The sequence below is a fragment of the Lemur catta genome, chromosome 4 (genome assembly GCF_020740605.2).
Source record: "Lemur catta isolate mLemCat1 chromosome 4, mLemCat1.pri, whole genome shotgun sequence".
In the NCBI taxonomy this organism is placed as follows: domain Eukaryota; kingdom Metazoa; phylum Chordata; class Mammalia; order Primates; family Lemuridae; genus Lemur; species Lemur catta.
Window position 1 is genome coordinate 102,910,822 of NC_059131.1, and position 27,011 is coordinate 102,937,832.

A 27,011-nucleotide genomic window follows, 5' to 3' on the forward strand; every position below is an offset into this window, starting at 1 on the left:
CACACAGCCAACATGACACTGAATGGGGAAAAGTTGAAAGCATTCCTACTAAGAACTGGAACAAGACAAGGGTGCTCACTGTAACTAATTCTATTCCACATAGTACTGTAAGTCCTAGCTAGAACAATCAGGGGAGAGAAAGAAATAAATGGCATCCATATCAGGAAAGCGGAGGTCCAACTATCCCTATTCACTGATGATAGTATCTTGTATCTAGAAAAACCTAAAGACTCCACCAAAAGATTCCTAGAATTGATAAATAAATACAGCACACTCTCAGAATATAAAATCAATGTGAAAAAATTAGTAGCATTTCTATATACTAACAATAATCAAGCTGAGAGTGAAATCAAGGACTCAATACCATTTACAATAGCTGCAAAGAAAATAAAATACCTGAAACTATATTTAACAAAGGAGGCAAAAGGTCTCTATGAGGAGAACTAGAAAACACTGATGAAAGAAATCATAGATGATGCAAACAAATGGAAAAACATCACTTGTTCATGGATTGGTAGAATCGATATCATTAAAATGTCCATACTACCCAAAGCGATTTATAAATTCAATGCAATCCCCATTAAAATGCCAACATCATATCTCACAGATCTAAAAAAAATAAGTCTACATTTCATTTGGAAACAAAAATGAGCCTGGGTAGACAAAAAATCTTAAGGAAAAAGAACAAATCTGGAGGTGTTACATTACTTGATTTCAAATTATACTATAGGGCTATAGTAATCAAAACAGCATCATACTGATATAAATGTAGAGATATAGACCAATGGAACAGAATAGAGAACCCAGAAATAAAGCCATTTATCTACAATCAATTGATCTTCTACAAAGCATATAACTACATACACTGGGGAGATGAAGCCCTATGCAATAAATGGTGCAGGGAAAACTGGATAGCCACATGTGGAAGAATGAAACAAGACCCTTATCTCTCACCACATGCATAAATTTTTTCAAAATAGATAAAAGACTTAAATGTAAGACATGAAACCGTAAAAATCCTAGAAAAAAATTTAGGAAATACTCTTTTAGCTGTCTCCCTAAACAAAGAAGTCATGACTAAGAACCCAAAAGCAAATACAGCAACAATAAAAATAAATAAATGTCACTTAATTAAATTAAAAAGCTGCACAGCAAAGGAAATAACCAATAAAGTTAATAGCCAAACTACACATTGGGAGAAAATATTCACAAACTATAATATTCGAATATACAAAGAACTCAAACAAATCATCAAGGAAAAAAGTCCATTAAAAATTAGGACAAATAAATGAAAAGAAGCTTTTCAAAAGAAGATAGATAAATGGCCAAAAAACATATGAAAAAATGTTCGATATCATTAATCATTAGGGAAATGCAAATTAAAAACACAGTGAGAATATCTGACAATACCAGGGAAGTTCTCCTTACTGCTGTCAGAATGGCCATGATTAAAAAGTCAAAAAGCAGTAGATGCTGGCATAGATGCAGAAGATAGGAACACTTATACACTGTTGGTGGGACTGCAAGTTAGTACACCCTCTACAGAAAACAGGACGGAGATTCCTTGAGGAAATAAATGTAGATTTACCATCTGAGCAAGCAATAATACTATGGGTATCTAACCAAAAGAAATGAAGTCATTCTATCAAAAAGACACCTGTACTCTAATGTTTATTGCAACATAGTGCACGATTGCAAAGATGTGAAATCAACCTAAGTGCCCATCAAGTAACGAGTGGATAAAGAAACTGTAGTATATATAAATGATGTAGTACTACTCAGCTATAAAATGGAATGAAATAATGTTTTCTTTAAGCAACTTGGATGGAATGGGAGACCATTATCTTAAATGAAGTATCTTAAGAATGGTAAAACAAACATCATATATACTCTGTAATACTTGTAGGCTAAACAGTGGGCACACATGGATACAAAGAGATGTAAAGGACATTGGAAACCAAGAAGGTGGAAAGCTAAGTGGGTGGTGAGGGTTAAAAACATACCTATCAGGTACACTGAACACTACTCTAGTGATGAACATCCTAAAAGCCCTGACTTTAGCCTTGTACAAGATACCCATGTAACAAAAACATTTGTACCCCCTTAACATTTCGAATTAAAAAAAAGAAATCAGCTCCAAGAAAAGAAAAAGAAAACTAAAAATATAAAATAAGTGATAAACCTCATGCTTTCACTTTTTAATCAGATAATTTTATTTTTATTTAGTACACCTAAACCTTTTTCATTGGTATAAAAGATTGAAGTGACTCATTTAGAACTAATGTTTTGTTTGCTTTTATGTACATTGTTATAAGCTATATCTGTATACACTAAATTAATAGGTATAATCCATCAAATATTCTTGAGACTACCACATGAAGAGAGAGAGAGTTTTTTACCTATCTAAAAAAATAATATAAACAAGTAGTATGTGCAGAAATAAAATCAAATTTGTTAATCACGGAATTTTCAATAATTATGTATTTTTTCTATTACATATAAGGACAATCAGAAAGTCACTAACAATTGATGAATGCTATTATGCCCATGACCCAGAATATTACTGGGAAGACAAAACTGAATTCTGACTGTACTGTTTATTGTTTGCAAAATCATACTCTTTGGGGGGCCAAAGAGTGTCAGTTATTGAATTATAGCTTTATGGAACATTTTCTGCTGTGGATCAAGGTAAAATAAAAGGAAGTTAATCTACTCAGCTGCCTTAAATAACTAAAAACATACGCTCCTTGATAATTAGCTGATAGAGGCTAAATATCACTTTGTACTACAGAACAGCTATCACTGAGAAAAGAGTAACAAACAAGTTGAGGTTTACAATTGCCTCAACTTACTATCTGAAAAGAATTTGCAGGCTACAGAACAGGGAGGAAAAATCTAAACAGATCATGGCAGTCTCCATGAACTGAAGAGAAGAAGTTGCAGATTCAGACTGGCCAAACAGCTAGAATTTTCAGTGCAGATGAATGAAGAGGAAAGCATTACATAACAAAGGGAGAGGTGCAGATAGATTGTGCTATAGAAATCTACAGAAGGTTCCACTGAAGTCTTATGCTGAGAACTAACCAACATCTCTACATGAGGAAACTACAAGTAGTTAGGAAAAGAACCACCAGAAAAGAAGTACATATAGAAGCAATCTCAGTGCCCCACAATAGGCTAGTTTTTATCTTAACTAGTAACTGTGGGAAAAATCTCATAATACATGGAATATTGAATGAAGTCTTTAAAAAGTCAGTACTTCTATATGAAGGCAAAATTATTTCTACATTAAAGATAACTGCTCTATATTTGATACCTCAATCAATCAATCAAACCTCAAAAGTATCAAAGTTTCCAAGCAATTTAACTGCATCCTCAAACAAAGCACAGGAATATTTGAGAGAATGAAAAAGTATCTAGAAACGAATAAAGTAAATAATAATATCTATAAACCAATAAAAATTACCAGGCATTCAAAGGAAGTAGAAAAATATGACCCATAATGATAAAAATCAATCAATAGGAAGAGTACAAGCCCCAAATGATGACACAGATAATGAATGTAATAGTGAAGGAAAATAAAATAGTAATTATAACTTTATGCCATATGTTGAAAATACAGGAAAGGAAAGCATGAGCACATGAAGGAGACACAGAAAATGTACAAGAGACCTAACTAAAAGTTTTAGAGATTTTAAAAATGTCTGAGATATAAAATGCATTAAATGGGGTATCCAGTTTGGCATGTAAGAAACTTGGAAGTCCCCATTCCATCCTAACAAGAGAAAAGCTGAAGAAACCTGAAAAATCAATTTTGTTATAACTTTTTTTTAATTTCAGCTTATTATGGGGGGTACAAAAGTTCAGGTTATATATATTGCCCATGTCCCGCCCATCCCCCTGAGTCTGAGCTTCAAGTGTGTCCATTTCCCAGACAGTGCGCATTGCACTCATCATGTAGGTATACCCCCCCATCCACTCCTCCCATCCCCATCCCCCCTGAGTCAGAACATTCAAGCATGACCATTCCCCAGACAGTGCACAACACACTCATCATGTAGGTATACACCCATCCCCTCTCCCCACCCCCCACCTCAGTCCGATACCCAATTGGTGTCATTCCCAAATGTGCACTTAGGTGATGATCAGGGAAACCAATTTGCTGGTGAGTACATGTGGTGCTTGTTTTTCTATTCTTGGGATACTTCACTTAATAGAATGGGTTTCAATTATCTCCAGGAGAACAAAAGGGATTCTATATCACTGTTATTTCTTATAGCTGAGTAATACTCCATGGTATACATATACCACAATTTACTAATCCACTCATGAATTGATGGGCATTTGGGTTGTTTCCACATCTTTGTGATTGTGAATTGTGCTGCTATAAACATTCTGTTACAGGTGTCTTTTTTATAGAATGACTTTTGTTCTTTCGGGTAGATGCCCAATAATGGGATTGCTGGATCGAATGGTAGGTCTGCTTGAATCTGTTTAAGGTATCTCCATATTGCTTTCCACAGAGGTTGCACTAGTTTACAGTCCCACCAGCAGTGTATGAGTGTTCCTGTCTCTCTGCATCCACGCCAACATGTGTTGTTTTGGGACTTTTTGATAAAGGTCATTCTCACTGGAGTTAAGTCATATCTCATTGTGGTTTTGATTTGCATTTCTCTGATGATTAGGGATGTTGAGCATTTTTCCATATGTTTGTTAGCCATTCTTATATCTTCTTTTGAAAAAATTTGTTATATCTTTAAGAGAAGGAGGTTGGAGGGCAAATCGTTGTTCCCAAAATTGAAGAGACAGACAAAAGAATACACATGGACACAAATCACCAGAGCCAAAACCTCTATGGGAACCAGTGCCGGGGTAACAAGACCTAACTGAGATTGATGAATTGCTGGAGGCTCAATTCAGACAACTCAGAGTTACAAACATCATAGGCACCCAGTCACAGAGGGACATCACACTTTCATTTATAGGACCTCAACTTGTTTCTCACAGTGAGTAGTAGAGAGAAATTATCTCATGCTTCTGGCAAAAGTGGGGAAAAGGAACCACTTAAAATATTTTAAAACTAATGATTTACAAAGGTAAACCATTTAATCGATTTTAATTTGATAATTTAAAAACTTTAAAGTCATTTAACACTTTAAAACTAACCATTTAAAACTATTTAACAAGAGACAGGGTATCCTCAGAGCCTAACTGACTTGAGGGAAGGGATATATTCAACTTTAGCCTACTCTAGACATCCTGTCCCACGTAAGGGGGAATGAGGTATGAGAAATGTGCAAAACTCACAGTCTAGAGGTGAAAGACTGATGCCTAATCACAGGATTATAGAACTCTTCCCTTCCTGCTGCACCTTACCCATCATAAGACTAAAGGCTAACTCATAGCAGTTCCTTTTACCTAGTACACCATGTCTGCTTATCAACAAAAAAATTATAAGGCATACAAAAATGCAAGAAACAAAGCAAGCATCAGAACCAGATTCAGGTATGGCAAGAGTTGAAATTATCACACCAGGAATTTAAAACAACTATTATTAATATGCTAAGGGCTCTGACAGATAAAGTAGAAAGTATGGCAAACCAGATGGGCAATGTAAGTAAAGAGATAGGAATTCTAGGAAATAACAACCACAAAAAACTACTAGAGATCAAAAACAGTGTAACAAAAATGAAGAATACCTTTGATAGGCTTATTAGTAGACTGGATATAGCAAAGGTAAGGATCTCTGAGCTTAAGGAGATTTCAATAGAAACCTCCAAAGCAATAATCCTCTAAAAGAAAAAAGACTAAAAAAAGAATACAGAATATCTAAAACTGTGGTATAAATACAAAAGGTGTAACATACACATAATGGAAATACCAGAAGGAGAAGAAAGAGAAAAAAATACAAGAAATATTTAAAACAATGACTGATAATCACGTCAGATTAATTCCAGACACAAAACTACAGATCCAGGAAATTCAGAGATAAATGCTAAAAAACAAATATACAAACAAATTACATATAGGCATATCATTTTCAAACTACAGCAAGTCAAAGATAAATAAAAATCATGAAGGAAGACAGAGGAAAAACCACCTTATCTATACATGAGCAAAGATTAAAATTACATCTAATTTCTCCAAAACCACATGAGCAAGAAGAGAGAGGAGAGAAATATTTAAAGTGTTGAGAGAAAAAATAAACACTAACCTGGAATTCTGTACCCTGTACAATCATCCTTTCAAACTGAAGAAGAAATAGACTTTTTTGAGCCACCAACAATTGAGGGGATCTGTTGCCAATAGACCTGCCTTGCAAACAATATTAAAGTTTTTTGGAGGGAAGGAAAATGATATATATCTGAAACTCAGATCCACATAAAGAAGGGAAGAGTGTCAGAGAAGGAATTAGCAAGGGTAAAATAATATCTTTAATTTTACTTATCCTTAATTGGTCTAATAGATAATAGCTTGTTCAAAAATAATATATCCTATTTTATATATGTAAACATTTATACACATATTCCTGTATACTTATATATACATGAAGGTGATAATAGTAATGACACAAGGGATGGAAGAGAGGAATTAGGATTATTTTATTATAAAGTACTGGCATGGATGCAGAGAGAAAGGAACATTTCCACTCTGTTGGTGCGACTGAAAACTAGTAAAACCTTTATGAAAAATCATATGTAGATTCCTCCAAGAACTAAAAGTAGACCTACCATTTGATCCAGCAATTACACTACTGGGTATTTACTCAAAGGGGGAAAAAAGGCATTTTATCAAAAAGACTCTTGCACAGGAATGTTTTTTGCAGCACAAATCACAATTGCAAAGATGTGGAATCAAACCAAGTGCCCATCGATTCATGAGTGGATTAATAAATTGTGGTATATGTATACCATGGAGTTCTACTCAGCCATGAAAAAAATGAATTAATACCTTTTGTAACCATCTGGATGGAACTGGAGACCATTCTCCTAAGTGAAGTAATGCAAGAATGGGAAAACAAACACCATATGAACTCACCATTAAATTGGAACTAACTGATCAGCACTCATGTTCACAGATGGAATTAAAACTCAACAGAAATCAAACAGGAGGGAGCAGGGAAAAGGGGATAGGTGAAATCAAACCTAACAGGTACAGTGTACACTGTCTGGGTGATGGGCACACTTATATCTTTGTCTCAGCAGTACAAAAGCAATTTATGTAACTAAAACATTTGTGCCCCTGTAATATTCTGAAATAAAAAAAGAGAAAAATCATAGAACAAAAATAAAAGAATAAAAAGCAAGGTAATTTTTTTTCTAGTGAAGTAGAAATGCTATTTAGAATATAGTCACTTTTAACTTGATTTTTGGCACAAATTTATTTTTTTACTTACAAAACATACTATTACCAAAGTTCAAGACAAGCATTGTTATAACATTTCTTGAGGGAGTATTAGCCATATATTTAAAATTCAAAATCATTAATCATTCATTTCATTGCTAGGAATTTAGTCTAAGCCTTCAAATAATCAAAGATTTGAGCTAAGATGTATTTACAAAGATACTCATAATATTATAGAATATTCCATTTATAATGTTTTAAAAAATCTTTTTGTTTTTTGTCAAAGAGACAGGGTCTTGCTTTTTTGGCCAGGCTGGAGTGCAGTGGTGCAATCATCACTCGCCACAGACTTGAACTCCTGGCTCAAGCGATCTTCCTGCTTCAGGCTCCTGAGTAGCTGGGACTATAGGCCAGGCCATCACACTTGACTAAAATTTTGATAATACAAAATTATGATTCATCCTTAAAAGTCATTTTAGAAAACGTTTAACAGCACAGTATGGATAAAATTTATAAAGCAATAAGGTAATGCAAAATTCAGAAAACTGTTTTCCTTAAACTCTTGTGTATATGCACAAAATAAGACTAGAAAGCATATATGTATCCTATGCTTCATATTCAAGTAGAGGTAATTTCTTTCTCTTGCTTCTAAGATTATTTTTGTTTTTCAAAGAATACGTATTACATGTGAAATTATGAAAATCCAATTTGTGCAAAATGAAAATCCAGACTTGACATTTAATTCAATAGTCTATCAAAAGACTGTTTTGTGTCATTTTTTTCTGTGATGTCCTCTTCCTGGTATGTAAAGTGGCTGTGGCTAGCATTTGCCTACCTTTAGTAAGCTTTTCCCTTTAGACCAGTTGATGTACAGTGAATAATTTCTTTCAGCTTATCTCACATTGAAGTGTAAGGTTTCCTTGTGGGATTTAAAAAGCCACAAAACTTTATAAACATAAGAATTACTTCCACATTAAAGGACTAAAAACAGCAGGATAGTACTGTAGGCCCAGGGAATGACTTAGTCATTGAATTGAAATGGAATACTCCCCCCAGGTGATTCAGAAAATGTCATAATCTTTTCAATATGATGAACTGAACAGGCTTAGGGAGATCAAGGTAAAAGCCAGTTTGGAGGCTAAAAGGTGCAATCATCACAATTTGAACTTTTAATCTGAAAGACCTTCAATTTCCTCTCCCATCGCCTTCCACAGGATAGCTGAACTGTAGGATTCACTTAATTCCAGCTCAACTATTTGAAGGTACCTTGAAAGCACTATAAAGTATAAGGGATCATACAAGAAGCCAAGAGATTTGGGCATTCAAAGTCTCCCAATTCTAGCATCACAGATTATAACTTTTAAGCATCTTTATGCTTCAAATGTAAGCACAGGCCCCTTAAGATTATTGCCAATAAAGACATAACTGTCAAACTGTTAGACATTTACAGCACTGCTATAGATGATGGGATGTGGCTAAGGCTGAGCAGACAGATAGATAAAATTACAGTGAATCTTTGTGATCTTTGGGATGACAGTGTACAATTGCTATAACTGTGACCCAGAATCCTTTAATTGAAACCATATACTTAGCAAGTCAAATGAAATAGTAAAAAATAGCAAATTTTCAGGGGACATAGATTAAAGATCAATGTGCAAGTCTTAGAAAGATACAGTAGGCTGTCGTGACTAACAGGGATGCCCCACTTCAAAGAACAGGTAAAAGAGCTCCCTCTGAAGCATAAAACAAGCATACAAAGGCATACAGGGACTTCACCAAATTGTCAAGAAAAGGGAGTGTGGAGCACATTGTTACAAGTGGGAACCAGCAAATCATATCTGTCTGGTTAAGACAAAGTTCTGTGCCTTAAAATTAAGAGATTTTACCAATGACAGATGGAATATAGGAAAATGCCTTTTGGATAAAAGGAAAAAATTGACTATAACTAACACCTGGTCCAAATAAAAATACCAGTATTTACAGTATCACTTTATAGATTCCCATGGAAATTAATTTGAATTTCTAGGTATGTTAGAGAATACACAGAAGTAGGACATGGATGCTATCTATGCAATTTATTGGGCATCTACCCAAAGGAACAAAAGACATTCTATAAAAAAGACACCTGCACCCGAATGTTTATAGCAGCACAATTCACAATTGCAAAGATGTGGAAACAACTTGAGTGCCCATCAATACATGAGTGGATTAATAAAATGTGATATATGTATACCATGGAGTTCTACTCAGCCACAAAAAACAATGGTGATCTAGCACCTCTTGTATTATCCTGGATAGAGCTGGAACCCATTCTACTAAGTGAAGTATCACAAGAATGGAAAAACAAGCACCACATGTACTCACCATCAAATTGGTATTAACTGACTTAACTGACCAACATTTATGTGCACATATAGTAGTAACATTCATCAGGTGTCGAGCAGGTGGGAGGGGGAGGAGGGGATAGGTATATTCACACCTAATGGGGGCAGTGCACACCGTCTGGGGGATGGACATGCTTGAAGCTCTGACTCGGGGGGTGGGCAGAGGCAGTATATGTAACCTAAACATTTGCACCCTTATAAAATGCTGAAATAAAAAAATAAAAATTAAGAAAAAAGCCTACATCATACACTATTAATTTCAGGAGGTAAACTCACAAAGGTAAGACCTAATATTAAAAGTTTACTACTTTTCATATGCTTTTTAAAGCATTTTAAAAGCAATGTTTATTCCTCATAAAAACTATGAAATATGTATCACTAATGTCTCCATTTTACAAGTCAACAGTGCAGACCAAGAGATTTTAACTAACTGACCTGATGTCATGCAGGAAAGTGTGAGAGTCAGGAGTTAACCTCAGGCAGTATGACTTTCACTGCTCGCATACTTAATATACTAGAGTCTCTCCCCCAAAGGTACATATCAAAACCCATCTTCACTTTGCCAAAATGAGTATCCACATCATCATATATTGCCCATGAGAGCAGATACTGAATTTTTGAAACCGTAGGACTCCAAATTTCATATTGTCTGGTATATGTAGATGTCATCATTTTGTACAATATCCAGTTACTATATTATTTATATCATCTTTCTATGTACATAGTAGCAGCACACACAAGCACACGTGTGTGCATGCATGCACACACACACACACAATGTCCTTAATTATTCATTTCTCATGTTCTTTCCTCTATCTCAGTGGTTCTCAGACTTAGAATACATGAGAAAGACATGGGCGACTTTGTTATAAAACACTGATTGATCAGTTTTATGCCCAGAATCTCAAATTTCTTAAGTATGAGGTGGATTTAAGAATTTTCATTTTCAGTGAGTTTCCAGATAATGACAATGCTGCTGGCTCAGGTATCACACTGACCAGTGCTGTAGCAGAGAAACCTACCAAGCTTATGTTTCTTCAAGCACATTCATGACCTTCACATTAGTTCTGATTATCCATCACTGTGAATTCTCAGTATCTGGAATTGTCCCCTTTAAGCTTCTGAGACAGTCACTGAAACCAAGCCCAAGAAGCATTTATCTGACAATACAATTCCCTATGTTTTTATTTCTGGCTTAATTCAAATAGGACATGAAGCAATAAATATTCAATATGGCCTCATCTTTCAAGTGAATTTGTGATGTCTTTAATTTATAAATTATCAAAGTTCTTGTTATGCTTTTATGAATGGTACAGTGCTATGCTGACTAACTTTTATCTTCTAGATGTCTGCCCTATTCATTTTTTATACTTTACCTCATGGAATATTTGCCAGCTTTTTTCTTTCTTCCCATTTATTTATGTCTGCCATTTTTTTGTCATTACCTTTTTTTACTCATTGTATACTTTTGAGGATAAAGAAACTATAAAGAAGCAGCCAACATGAAAAGTGAACAGATAAGAATATGAAAGATAATATGATCCACAATCCATTAAAATATTAAATGAATAATACATACAACAGTAGTAATCCTATATACAATGGGATATTGTGTATTTGCTGATCTTTAAATTTAATTGAAATTTCATTGCCAAAGACAATAGAAAAAGGCTTGAAAATAGGCTTATGGAGTTAGTATGAGCAAAGCACAGACTATTACTCAGCTAGTTTATACAAACCTTCTGAACCTGGATTGTGGAGAGATACACATTTGTTAATCCAGAAAGTACAATATTTGGGTTATCTGACACTATATACTTGCAAATTTCACAGTAAAAGAGAAAACAAATGACCTGTAGGGGTTGGATTTTTACAGAAAAAATAAATCTCACAAATAGATTTATACAAAGAAGAAAGAGCTGAATCAGATGAAGAAAGATGTCCTATATTTGCTAAAATGCTGAACTACTTCTTTCCTCTGTCCTGGGCTGCTGAAGGTACAGCATTGTTATGACTCAGCAAATACAAGTAAACCCATTAGAAAATGGAAATAACTAAATTGGAAAACAAGGGAAATTATCAAAAAGAGATAAAGATTGATATCATTAAAATATAAAGTGTACTTAAACATCATAGAAAAAAATGTCAATAGAAAAATAAATGTTATATCATACAAAAACAGCAAGTCTTTAAAAATATACAACTATTCCAAAGCCCTAGTAATTATGCATATGATATTTCACACTTCTCAAATAGTGAAAGAGTAAAATATTAAAGGGTAATAGCAACTTTATGCATTCTTATATCCCAAGGTGCTGGAAACATTTCTGTGCTAATATTTAGACATGCATAATCCATTAGGTTTTTGAAGGAGGTGTCTTCTTCTGAAATGTTGTTCTGAAGTACCCAATTGAATGGTCACTTGCGAAAAAAAAATATTTTTCTAATTCATTTAAGATATACTGTCAATCCTCATTGTTCATAGATTTACTGTTTGTGAACTTACCTACTTGCTAAAATTTATTTGCAACCCCCAAGTCCATATTCACAGTGCTTCCACAGTCCCTTGTAGACATGTCCAGGGTGGCAAAAAATTCTAGTTCCTCAAAGTTCATACTCCCAGGGGAGACCAGACAAGTCCATGCATTGCCTTCTTATTTCAGTTCTCATACTATAAATAAGCATTTTTTTGTAGGTTATTTAGTACCACTTTCTTCAATCTTTGTGTTTTTATTTTTTTATTTTCTTGGTGATTTTGTTTATTAAAAAGCCCCTCAATCATAGTGCAGAAATACTGCACTGGTGTTTCTAAGCAGAAGAAGGTTGTGACACTAGAGAAAACAGGTATGTTATATAAAGGTTGTTCAGGCATGAATTACAGTGCTGTTGGCTGTGCATTCAATGCTAATGAATCAATAATATGCATTAGATAAGGTGTCTTTGAACAGAAACACACGTAAAACAAGGGCATGTACTGATCAGTAGACTAAATGTTGTGATCAAAAGCTCACAGAAATCTAACTCTGAAATTCTCTGATGGCTAATTCAGTGTTCCCAGCAACTTTATAGAACATAACTACCATGAATAATGAGGACCAATGTTGTCTCCAGTTTTTTCCATTTTATTCATTTCTTCCCAAAGTCACACTGTTGTTTTCATGTTCACAAAGTTCCTTATTTCATTTTGATAATCATATTCTTAAAATTTTTAATAATTATGGGTATATGCAATGTTTTGATACAGGCATACAATGTATAATGATCAAATCAGGACAATTAGGGTACCCACCACTTCAAGCACATGTGATTTCTTTGTGTTAGGATCATTCCAATTCCACTCTTAGTTATATTAAATTAATAATAAGTTATTGTTAACTACAGCACAGATTCAAAAATCCTCAATAAAATACTAGCAAATTGAATTCAACAACACATTAAAGATCATTTACCATGATCAAGTAGGATGTATTTTAGGGATGTAAGGATTTTTCAACATACACAAATCAATAAATAGGATACATTATATCAACAGAATGAAGGACAAAAACCATATGATTATTTCAATAGATTCAAAATAAAGCATTTATTAAAATTCAACATCCTTCATGAATAAAACTCTCAAAAAACTGCGTATACAAGAAGCATAACTGAACATGATAAAAGCCAAATATGACAAACCCAGAACTAGTATCATAATGAACAAGGAAAAACTGAAAGTCTTTCCTCTAAAATCTGAAACAAGAAAAGTATGCCTACTTTAACCACTTTTATTCAACATAGTACTAGAAGTCCTAGCCAGAGCAATTAGACATGACAAAGAAATAAATGGCAGATCATACCACAAGGGGGAAGGGGAATATGATGACCCAGAGACACCAGGTGCCAGATCATCTCAGAAAGAAGAAAAAGTTTTAGATGAAAAAGAAAAAAAACAAACAAAAAATCATGGATAGCGTGTAACCCTAAGGGACAAGCACCAGAACCTACAAGAGATTCCATGGGAAGAGGTTGCAGAACAGAACAAGAAGGAGCAACACATCAGCAGACATCAATGCCAAAGAGGCTTAGAGTCCAGTGAAAAGGGTAGGTGGAGGAGTTTGTTTCTCCCTCCCTCATATCTCTGGGAGTCAGTAGGCTCCTGAGCTGCTGGAGAGCCTTTTTACCTTCACCAGCTAAAAAGCAGCTGCCACCAGTGAACTGGGAGCTTCTTGAGGACAAAACACCAGGCTACCAGTGCCCTCAGGGTTGCTTCCTGCCACCACAGACCTGAGCTGAGATTGCAGATGCCATATTGCTACTCCACCCACTGTGCACTTTTTTCCTCTCCAGGGGGCTTCAGCCCCTCAGTTTTCATCTTGTTCATTCCCACACAAATATTTCCCAACTCCAGCCCAGACTGCAGGAGCCACCAGGGCCAGTGGGTCCTGGGGGATCTGTGTGATCCCAGAGCCTAGAAATTCTAGGCAGGCTGCCCTCCAGAGAGAGGGACAGAGACAACCAGAGTGCTAGCTTTCCTCCACCCAGCCTCTTCCCACCCCCCTCCTGTCCCACCCATGGCTGCCAAGAGAGAGGATTGAGCTGGGGCTCTCAGGAGAAGCTGCTTCTCCAGGTGGTGCACCCACTACACCAAGGCTTCCACAGAGAGTGGGGCTGAATTCTACCCTCTTAATGACTTGCAGCAAACTAAGGGGTGCTCTAACTGTGAAGTCCCTGCTCACCAGTCTTCCCCAGTGCTGTTTGGTCAGCCACTCCATCAGAGCAGGGCACACCCGGAAGCAGAGGACATCAATCCTGCTTGAGCACCCCATAGGCAGCTAGGGACTAGCATGCTTTTCTCTGACACAGTCAGGGATAGATCTTTGGGGACATATGAACAGGCTCACTGGCCAGATCTCATACCCCCAGGACTAGACTAGGTTGCTAGGGGGCATGGAGGGGAGATTTGTGAACTAAACTTGGGAAGCAAGGGAGCCCACCTGGAAAGAACTGAGAGGAGAGGGGGGCATGGGTCCCAGCCACAGCACACTTGTAGAGAGCCTCTCCCCCCACAGGAAGGCTGCACTCTCAGCCCAGGGCAGGCTTCTGGACAAAGAAGCTCCCAGCCCATAGTACCATTGCTAAGGACCTCAACTACTTTGATCTCCTACCTACTGGCAGACACTTGAGTGAGATCATGGAGCAGGGGAGGGGGGAGAAGAGCAAAACCCACTCCTGACAGTCAGATTGTGAATCTTATATGGCCCCTGCCCCACAAGCAGACTTTCTGGCTGCGTGGGATCACTTTAGCCCATTCTTGGAGGCCTGGGAGTGGACCTTTGACCCCTGCCAAGACAGCTACCTTACCAGATTTTGTAGAGCCTAAGGGCAGGCTGAATCAACCCAGCACCACCCAGCCTCACTCCCCTACCTGTTTCTACTGTGGTGGAGAATAAACATGCATCTGGAAGTTCCAGGGCCTTGCCCACCACCTGGGACATTTGAGTGTGTCTCCTGAGTGGCTAGAGCTGGTCAAAAGTCCCAAAACAACACTACAGCTTATTCCCTCTAACAAGCACCACCTATTGACAGGGAGGTCAATGTGCACAGCACTTTACAGCATTTATTGACTCAATCATATTGTGATTGATACTTACCCACAAGCACCACCTACTATCTCAGACATTACACTGGGTGTGCAAATACAATTAACACTGTTAAGAAGAACACAAGTCTTGGGAAAGAGAAAGGGTTTCAAAAAACCTCCATCCTCCCTCATCAAAGAGGAGACATGGAATCTACCTACAAACATAGCTCATCACTGCTACAGCCTACAACTAGCAACTGAGGAAACAACCATGATAAGGTTATCTATAACCAAGCCATCCAGAACCTAGATCACCATCAAAGCATCCACAAGCAAAGCCAACTTTCCTACATAACATATGCTACAGTCATACCCTGATGAGTGATGGGGCGGGGAGGAAGAAGACCCATCTAAACAAAAGAAAGTATAAAAATAAGAAGCCAAAGCTGTTCCAGATGAGGAGAAATCAGTGAAAGAACTCCAGAAGTAAAAAAATCAGAGGGAAAAGGACACCCCCAAAAGGGAACGTCAGCACACTAGTAATGGATATCAACCAAATGAAAATATTGAAATGACAGATAAATAATTCCAAGTATGGATTGTAAGAAAGCTCAATGAAATCCAAGAGAAAATGGAAAACCAACTCAAAGAAACCAGAAAAACAATTCAGGAAATTAACAAAAACTCACTAAAGAGATTTAAATATTTTAAAAAGCAAGTAGAATTTCTGGAAATAAAAAATTAATTTAATGAAATGCAAAATACAGTGGAAAGTCTTACAAATAGACTAGATCAGACAGAAGAAAAAAATCTCAGAGCCTAAAGACAACTTTGTCAAATTATCTCAGTAGGTCAGAAATAAAGAACAGAGAATTAAGAGGAATGAACAAAGCATAACAGAAGAAATATGGGATTATGTAAAATAGCCAAATATAAAAATTATAGGCATCCCTGGGGGTGAAGAAGAAAATGCACAAGGGCTGGAAAACCTATTTGAGGGACTAATTTAGGAAAATTTCCCTGGTCTTGCTAGAGATTTAGATATACGGGTACAAGAATCTCAACAAAGACCTAGGAAATTCATTGCAAAGTGGTAATCACCAAGACACATAGCCATCAGATTGGCCAAAGCCAACATGAAGGAGGAACTCTAGGGAGCCATGAGGTGAAATCATCAAGGCACTTATTTAAAAAAAAAACTCATCAAGCTAACTTCAGACTTATCCACTGAGAACTTACAATCCAGAAGGTTTTGGGGCCCCATCCTTCAGCTTCTTAAACAGAACAGCTGCCAGACTAAAATTTTATATCCTTCAAAACTACGTTTCATATATACAGGAGAAATAAAGATTTTTCCAGGCATGCAAATACTGAGGGAATTTGTCAAGACCAGTCCTGTTCTGCAGGAAATACTCAGAACTACATTATCCTTGGATATGCATAATAGACACTCACCAGTGTAAAACCACCCAAAATCTAAAGCTCATAGCTCATATAAAACAATACCACAAGAGGTAACAAAACAAACAAACAAACAAACAAACAAAAAAAGGTACTACTGAAAAGAATTAACAGAATTGCATCCCACATATCAAATCTATCTATCAATGTGAACAGTTTGAATGCCCCACTCAATAGACATAGGCCAGCCGAATGGGCGAAAAATGCAAACCCAAGTATCTGCTGTTTCCAGGAAACACATCTAACCAATAAGGACTCATACAGACTCAAGGAGAAGGGATAGAAAAAAATCATCATGCAAATAGATACCAAAAGAAAGCAGGTGTAGCCATTTTCATATCTGACAACATAGACTTCAAATCAGCAAAAACAACAGATGCTCGTGTGGATACAGAGAGAAAGGAATGCTTATACACTGTTTGTGGGACTGTAAATTAGTATAACCTCTATGGAAAAGAGTATAGAGATTTCTCAAACAACTAAAAGTGGACCTACCATTTGATCCAGCAATCCCACTACTGGATATTTACCCAAAGGAAAATAAGTCATTTTATTAAAAAGACACCTGCATGGAAATGTTTATTGCAGCACAATTTACAATTGCAAAGATGTGGAATCAACCCAAGTGCCCATATATTCATGAGTGGATTAACAAAATATGGTATATGTATACTGTGGAATACTATACAGCCACAAAGAAGGATGAATTAAGACCTTTTGCTACAATTTGGATGGAACTGGAGACCATAATCCTATGCAAATAATCTAAAGAATGGAAAAAGAAACACCACCTGCACTTGCTTTTAAATTGGAACTAACCAATGAGCACACAGGTGCACAGAAAAAAGTAAAACATAGCAGAAATCAAGCAAGGGGAAAGGAGGAGAGAGAAGGAATGGGTGGGTCAAAATCTACCTAATGGGTACAATGAATACTATCTGGGTTATGGGCACACTTATAACCATGATTCAAGCATAACAAAATTGATACATGGAACCAAAACATTTGTACCCCCGTAATAAATAAAAATAAAACTATCCCAAATACTATCAACACATACACAAACATACACAAATAAGTGGCATCCAAATTGAAAATAAGTAAAATTATCTTTGTTTACAGATAATATGACCTTATATTTAGAAAAACCTAAAGACTCTAAGAAAAAACTATCAGAACTGAGAAACAAATTTAGTAAAGTTGCCAAAACTAAAATCAACGTACAAAAATCTGTAGCATTTCTATATGCCAATAGCAAACAATCTGAAAAAGAAACCAAGAAAGTAACCTAATTTACAATAGCTACAGATAAAATAAAATACCTAGAAATAAACTTAACCCAAGAAGTAAAAGATCTTTACAATGAAAGCTATAAAACATGGTTGAAATAATTTGAAAAGAACACAAAAATGTGGAAAAATATTTTATATCCATGTATTAGAGGAATCAGTATAGTTAAAATGTCCATACTACCCAAAGCAATGTACAAATTTAATGCAATCCTTATCAAAATGCCAATAACATTCTTCATAGAAATAGAATAAATAATCCAACAATTTTTATGGAACCATGAAAGACCCACAATAGACATAACCATTCTGAGCAAATAGAAAAAGCTGAAAGAATCACATTACCTGACTTCAAATCATACAACAAAACTATAGGAACCAAAACATCATTGTACTGGCATAAAAGCAGACACATACACCAATGGAACACAACAGAGAACACAGGTATAAACCATCAACTCATTTTCAACAAAGGTGCCAAAAATATTCACTAGGGAAAGGACAGTATCTTTAATAAATGGTGTCGGTAAAAATAAATATCCATATGAAGAAAAATGAACATACACCCCAATGTCTCACCATATACAAAAATGTAATCTAAATGGATTAAAGACTAAAATCTAAGACATAAAATTAGGAAACTACTAGAAGAAAACTTTGGGGAAACACTCAAAGACATGGGTCTTTGCAAAGATTTCTTGAGTAAGACTACAAAAGCACAGGCATCCAAAGCAAAAGTGGACAAATGGGATTATATCAAGCTAAAAAAGCTCCTGCATAGAAAAGGAAACAAACAACAAAGTTAAGAGACAACTCACAGAATAGGAGAAAATATTTGCAAACTACCCATCTGACAAGAGATTCATAACCAAAATATATAAGGTGCTCAAACAATTCAATAGCAAAATAATCATATGATATGATTTAAAAATTGGGTAAAGTGTCTGAATAGATATTTCTCAAAAGAAGACATTCAAATTCACAACACGTATCTTAAAATATGGTAAACATCACTAATCATTAGAGAAATGCAAATCAAAACTACACTGAGATATCATCTCTCACCAATTAAAATGGATTTTAATCAAAAGACAGGCAAGAACAAATGCTGGTGAGGATGTGGAGAAAGGGGAACCCCAGTACAATCTTAGTGCGTATGTAAATTAGTGCAACTACTATGGAGAACAGATGGAGATTCCCCAAAAATCTAAAAATAGAACTGCCATATGATCCAGCAATCCTACTGCTAGTTACATATCCAAAAGAAAGGAAAGTACATCGAGGAGATATCCATACCCATACGTTTATTGCAGCACTATTCACAATGACCAAGATTTGGAATCAACCTAAGTGTCCATCACTGTATTTGTGGATAAAGAAAATGGGTATTCTTACCCAGATATAAATATTACTCAAACATAAAACCAAATATTACGCAGACACAAAAAGAATGAAATCCTGTCATTTGCAACAACATGGATGGAACTTAAGGACATTATGTTAATTGAAATAAGCCAGGCACAGAAAGACAAATGTCACATATTATCACACCAAAAATAAATAAATAAATAACCATACTTTGTTTTCTCCTCATGAAAGTCACATCAAGATAAATAAAAATTGTCAAGAACAGGACTAATAGAACTCTAAGTGGAATTGTTGCCCAATTGTGTAGTGTGCAACCTGTTCCTCAGTAATTTCTTGGGGAGCCTTAGTCACACGGTTTATGATACAGGCTTAGGAACACGACCCTGGCTGTACTCAGAAGGTTATTATGAACTAGACTTGTATACTAACTAAATGGCCTGCACATTACCACATTAGATATAGGACAGAACTGAACTTGAACCTTGGCAAACAACATTATTAAGTCACTACAAGGATTTGATCAACTTTTATTCTTTTTTGTTGCTATTGGTCAGGGAATTAAACCTAAAGAAATGCAGATTCTACACTACCATTCCTTTTATTTTATTTTACTTTTTTATTTTTTATTCTTATTTCAGCATATTGTGGGGGTAGAAAAGTTTAGGTTACGTATATTGCCCTTGCTCCCCTACCCCGAGTCAGAGCTTCAAACGTGTCCATCCCCTAGACAGTGAGGGAGAGTGCCTGAAACTACCATTCCTTTTAAAACCATATTTAATATGACTAGACTCAATTCATTGCTCATGAGGGATTATTATATTAATGATAAAAATATTGTTCATACCACAGTTTTGCAAGGTGTAGCCATCAGTTGTTTTAAAGTCCCCAGTGGAAGTTAGACTCTGAAGTCTTTCAAAGACCTCATGATAAACTTTGGGCTTTGCACATTAGAATAATTGATGTGATCATCAGATACTTCTGGATCTTTGGGGAATTTTCTAAAATTTGATATCAGAAGTTCCAAATTCCCAGAACAGTTATGTATTGGAGTTGTAAAGATCCATTTCCAGATGACTTTTTTTTTTTATTTTTTGCATTTCTTTCCCAATCCTAAGGCTTTAGAAAGGCATTGCATAAAGTTTTTAAATGGCTCCTTGGCATATATACTTTTTTTAAGCAAAATAAAAGACTACATTTTGAATGGCTATTAGAAGAACCCTTTATAACATTTTAATACTTAACAGACAGACCTTAAATTATTTTGTATCTCTCAATGTCTCAATGTGTTTGTATACTGTGATGGTTTTTGTGAAAGAAAAAAAAAAACCTCAAAGGGATTATTGGCATCCAAGAAACACATTTTTAAAAAATCATTAATGTTACTTGAAACACCTACAACAGAAAGAATAAAGTGCTGTTTGGCAATCAAAAATCAATATCACCTTATAGATCATTTTTAAGTGATATGAAGCCAGAGTAAGTGATGAAGTTCCAAAGGAATATTCACAGGGCTACTTCTTCCAGACAGCTGTCTTTTGCTACTAAAGGCTTTGACATAGATCAAATCTTTGAAATTCCAGTTCTATCATTTGTATGCCCTTTCTATCCAATGCCTGTTAGTAGAAAGACAACTTGGCTACATTCTTCTCTATACTTAGCCCTTTCCCTTCCCTTGATTCCTTTTTTCTCCCTCTTATCTCCTCCTAATTCCACATTTCTCTTCAACAGTTCTTTAATCATCAACAAACCAAATTAATGTCCCTTTAACTTCATTAGTCTTTAACAATTTCATCTTTTAAACCAAATCCATTCCTCTGCACTTTTACATCACTCAGTAATACAGTTTATGGAATTACACATACATCCTCATTTGGTGACTTCTTGTATTCATTTACCCTTGTAGAACATTTAAAGCTGAATTGGAAAGTTTGAAGAGTGATATTAGTCGAGCAAATGATGGCAACTCCAAACATTGATGTTACATGACCATTAGCACAGTGAATAAAGAAGAAGAGAGAGAAAAAAAGAGAGGTTGGAACCCAAAGAATTGATGGGACAAAGGCCATAAAAGGAAGGACAGGTCTAGCATTTGTCCCTCCAGAGGGACTAACTGAGTTCTGCAAACAAACAAAAATAACAACAACAAAAACTCCAGGAGGAAAGAAAACATCAGGCTGTATCAGGGACAAGCTGTCAGGCTCCACAGATCACCATGGGTGATGACATGTTAAACTGTCCCCAGGGAGGAGTTACGGAGTGTTGCTTCAGTTATAGAGACATAAGACTGGGACAGCAATGGTCACTGATGAGGAAATCCAGAAAAAATTTGAACAAAAGAATGTTGAAAGCGTGGATGGACTTAAGAGCTCTGCAGCAGTGAGGAAAGTGAACAGTAGAGGCAAGGTCTTGAGAAAATGTCAAAGGTGAGAAGATGAAGTGATGAATCGAAAAAGCAAAAAAGAAGAAAACAGTAGGGGGATAAGCAATATTATCAAAATATTAATAATATTTTAATTTATATACATAAAATAAAAAAGCAATATCAATAGAATAGATTTAAAATAACTGCTATTAATAGTATTAATTGTACTTTTCTGTAGTATTTTATATATTGATGAAGTGAAACTCAAAGCAATAATTCAAATCCTACTTTATGTGAAATGCCGTTACAAACCTTGGGATACAATGGTGACTTAAAACAAAAATATATTTTCATCATATACTTTAGGTTAGAGCTTCAGGAAGGAAAGAGACTCAAACACACACACACACACCCCCTACACAAACACATACTTCACAGGTACAGCACACATACACACATAAGAATTTACACCTGTTATGGACCAAATATTTGTGTCTCCTTACAATTCATATGTTAAAATCCTAAGCCCAATGTGATGGTTTTAGGAAGTGGGGCCTTAGGGAGGTAATTAGGGTATCACATCCCTCAAGAATGAGATTAGTGCCGTTGCAGAAGAAAGAGTAAAGCTGGCTCTCTGTCTCTGTTCTCTCTGCCAAGAAAGGATACAAGAGGTCAGAATTGCAAAATCAGGCATCACCAGACAGAGGATATGGTAGTAGCTTGATCTTGGATTCCCCAGCCTCCAGAACTGTGATAAATAAATGTTTGTTGTTTAAGTTACCAGTCTATCTACAGTAATTGGTTATAGCAGCCTACACTAAGAAAATATCTATGACAGCAGCAGAGAAGAACATATGGGAAAGATACAATATGAGCTTATAGAGTCAATTCAGCATAAATGAAAAAATGAGTATAGGCTTTATTAGGCAAAGGAGGAAGAGCCTACATTTGAAGTTGAAGAATCAGTGGATAAGGAAATTATAAAGAACAAACCTAGGTGCCCTGAGAAATATTAACTTTTCCTTTTATTGACAATTCAATGTGGCTTTTTTCATTGATAACTAAGAAATTTGATCATTAGACTTTAAAGGAATTTGCATTAATCAGGCCACAGCCGAGCTGAAGTATTAATATGTTACCTTTAATCCCATCTTCACTGTCTAAATTTTGATATCCTTTGGATCATTTGGAGGAATTCACAGAAATATGACATATTCATGTTGCCACAGTTGAAATATATATATTTGTGGTGTTCTTCTAAAGTAAGTGCTATTTTGAAATTTGATGTATATATTTTATGTGACTTTAACAGAAATAATTTATTTTTAGTGGTGAATAAAATAGATCTCCACTCAAAAATAAAGTGTAATCTTTCTAAAAACATGGCTAGTGTATATCCTTACAGATGATCAATGATCAATTTCAGAAAAATTCAAATTTAAATTTTTCAGTGTCCACTCAAATTTCACTCAAAAGTCCACTTTGTCACACTAACAACTATCCAAAAATCAAGAAAACAATTTCATTTACAACAGCAACTAAAAATAAAACACTTAGGAATAAATTTAACCAAGGAGACAAAAGATTTGTACACGGAAAAGCTAAAACATTTATGAAAGAAATTGACAAAGATACAAATAAATGAAAAAATATCTTGTATTCATGACTTAGAAGAATTAATATTGTTAAAATGTCAATACTACCCAAAACGATTGGCAGATTCAATACCATCTCTATCAAAATCCCAAAGTTAGTTTTCACAGAAATAGAAAAAACAATCCTGACATGTATATGGAACAAACAAACAAATATCCCCCAAAGCTAAAGCAATCTTGACCAAAAGGAAAAAAGCTGGAGGCTTCACACTATCGGATTTCAAAATTTACTACAAAGCTACAATAATCAAAGCAGCATGGTACCAGCATAAAAAGAGCTACATTAATCAATGGAACAGAATCAAAAGCCTAGAAATAAACCCATGCATTAACAGTCAGTTATTTTTCAGCTAGGCTTCCAAGAACATACAATGTGGAAATCATAATCTCTTCAATACATGGTGTCATAAAAACTGGATATCCACATGAAGAAGAATGAAATCATACCCTCATCTCATATCATATACAAAAATCAACTCAAAATGAATTAAATGTTTAAATGTATGATGTAAAACTGTAAAACTGATAGAATAAAACAAGAGAAAAAGCTCTATGACATTGGTTTATGCAATTATGTTTTGGGTATGATGCCAAACATATAGGCAACAAAAGCAAAAATAAACAAATGTGACTACATGAAACTAAAAAGCTTCTTCAGAGCAAAGGAAACAATCAACAGTTAAGAGAAAGCCTACAGAGTATTAGAAATTGTTTGCAAACATCTGATAAACATTAGTATCCAGAATGTATAAGAAAATCAACAACTAAATAGGAAGAAGATGAATAACCTGATAAAAAAATGAGCAAAGGACCTGAATAGACATTTCCCAAATGTAGACAAATGAATGACCAACAAGTATGTGAAATGATGCTCAGCATCACTAATCATCAGGGAAATGCAAATCAAAACCAAAATGAAATATCACCTCTCACATGTTAGAATGGCTATTATTAAAAATGATAAAAGATAACAAATCCTGGTGAGGATGTACAGAAAAGGAAACCCTTTTACTCTATTGATAGGAAAGTAAATTAGTAGATCCATTTATGGAAAACAGCATGGAGGTTCTAAAAAATTAAAAACAGAGCTACCATATGATCCAGCAATCCCAGTACTGGGCATATATCTGAAGGCAATAACATCAGTATGTCAAAGACCTATGTTCACTGCCATGTTCATTGTAGCTTTATACACAGTAGCAGAGATATGGAATCAACCTAAATGTCCATCAACCAATGAAGGGATTAAAAAAATGAAATATTATTCTGCCTTAGAAAGGACGGAAATTCTGTCACTGTGACAACATGGGTGAACCTAGAGGACATTATGTTAAGTGAAATAAGGCAGATTCAGAAAGACAAACACCACATGAGCTCACTAATATGTGGAATGTAAAAAAGCTGAACTTGTAGAAAAAGAGAATAGAATGGTGGTTACCAGGGGCTGGACGGGAGAGGAGAAGGATTGGAATAATATAGGTAAAAGAATACAAAATTCAATTAGATAGGAAAAATAAATTTAAGAGATCTATTCTGCAAAGTGGTAGCTATAGTTAATAACAATGTATTATATAATTGAAAATTGCTAAGAATATAGATTTTAAGTATTCTCACCACAAACAAATATGTGAGGTAATGAATACATTAATTAGCTTTATTTAGCCTTTCCACAATGGTGTGCATGCATATATCAAAACATGCCGCACACCATCAAAATATACAATTGTTAGTTGTTGATTTAAAAATAGGTAATAGATGCAAAAAATAAAAAGTGAACTTTGTTAAAACACATTCAAAACAATTACTGCTCACAGAAAGCTTATAGAACAATATATGATTGCTACTCTCATCAAAAAAAAAAAGTAGGGTAAAGAAAAAATATTCTTGTCATGCTCATTTTAACCTTATTTAAATCATCACAAAAATGCTGTGGTATAGATAATTTAATTCTCCTTTTACAGATTTGGAACCTTAATCTTGGAAAATTCATGTATGTTGACAATATTTTACCCAATTGTTCCACAGCTAAATAAATATAAGTGAGTGTATCTTGAATTTAAATGTCATATACTTTTATTTATACAATGAGATGAGGGGTAAATATACATAATGATAATTTTATCAAAGAAATATAAGTATAATTTGTAAATATTATTAGGCATTTGCTGGAAATTATGTATAATTCAATGAACCTCTTGGACAAAAAGGAGAAAATATTTTTACAAATACAAAAACATTTAAAGAAAACTTTGTTTTACTTAATTCAATCTCTTCTTTTTTTTCTGTATCACTTCATGTTACATCATATAAACTAGGGATTAAAATAAATTTATATAGGATCATTAGTGTAAATTCTTCACTTTATTTCAAATGGATTAACATTGAAAACTCTGGTTGTTTATTCGATAGTTCAATTCATCCATTCTGTGACAGTTATGTTACAAGAAGCAACATGCCTGGGTAAGGTCAACCCCTTACCTCACTGAACTTACTCATAAGCCTACAAAATTACATTTTTTGGAAATTTACTATTATTTTAAATTACTTTCTAGTTTTTATAATATAATTCTGGTAACTAACAATGAATGGACATTCTTAGAAAAGCAAAGGAAGATCTTGAATGTATTTTTTCCTAGAAGCCAAGCAAATTTTAGCCCAAAATACTTGGGTGTGTGCTCTAGTATTCAATCGAGCTCTCTATTCTTTCTTCTGCAGAGTATTTCTTTACTCTCTAACAGTATATTTTCTTTAGGGTGATTAATAAGAATAGATGTTTGCTCATAGTTGATCTTAATCCAAAATTCCTCTTGAAGTGTATGTGCAAGTATGTTTGTTCTTACCATTTTTTGACAGAATGTACCAGTACTTGATCTTCTTCCATGTAGTGTGGCTCCTGGGTAAAGAATTTCCTTTAAGAATGAGGAAAACTTTTTTTGCAACAGAACATAGACCATGAATATGACTCCAGGGAAAATAGTCTTCAGAAATAGGGAAATATTCTGTGCGACGGTATATAGCTTTGCAGTAACTAGTGGCCTTTATTTTTACATGGGAGAATTGACACACAAGACCAAACATTATAACTGACCTAATGATCATTATTTGGTGCGAGTTAGCTAAGAAATATGGAATTTTTAAGGATTTTTCCCATTTTCAGAACAATAAGATAGATGCCTATTATCACATGTGGATTAAAACAAATAATCACCCAAGCCCTATGTCTTCTATAGGTAAATGTCTATTTCTTTGTTTATTTTTTTACTAGATTCTTTAACAAAATTACATCCTTACATCCTAATCCAAAACTTAATTCAATGAACTAAAACTATAGAATGAATGATACTACCCTTGATTTCAAATCAATGACAGGCCCATGGAGGAAGGACTTTTTCTGTTTCAGAATACAGAACCAACTCTTTGAAAGCTTGCAAATAAACAGACAAATTTTGATATTTTTCTTCCTCTCTCTGTATCTTTCCTTCTCCCTTTCTCTGTCTGTCTTTACTAATTTTTCACTCTTCCTATATCCTTTCTCCTCAAATGACTATGTTCCTACAAGTAACTTTAAATTGGATATTAGTAAAC